Source organism: Egretta garzetta, unplaced genomic scaffold (genome assembly GCF_000687185.1).
Source record: "Egretta garzetta isolate BGI_Z169 unplaced genomic scaffold, ASM68718v1 scaffold1480, whole genome shotgun sequence".
NCBI classification, from domain to species: domain Eukaryota; kingdom Metazoa; phylum Chordata; class Aves; order Pelecaniformes; family Ardeidae; genus Egretta; species Egretta garzetta.
Window position 1 is genome coordinate 1 of NW_009258434.1, and position 396 is coordinate 396.

Genomic DNA, 396 nt, shown 5'->3' on the forward strand with positions numbered 1-396 from the left:
TGGAGCCTCCCTCCTTGGAGATACTGAAAATTCGTCTAGACATTGTCCTGGGCAACTGGCTCCAGATGGCCCTGTCTCTCCCATACTCAGGAGCGCAGAACTGGACACAGTGCTCCAGGTGTGGCCTCACCAGTGCTCCCGTCCAATCTCAACCATTCTGTGATTCTATGATCCCTTCATTCCTCCATTTCCCTGCCTACAAACCACTGTTTGGCATCCCCTGGCCCACCGCAAGGAACTGCCCTGCCATTTCTGGGTCCATATACTGCTGTTTATGCCAACAGCACCGTTGCTGTTTCCCTCTCTGCACGTAGCCAGCATCACCCTGCCCCCGGGGCCCCCACTCACCCACGGAGACTGCCTGCCCGTCCACTCGAGCGCGGTGCTTGTAGAGCG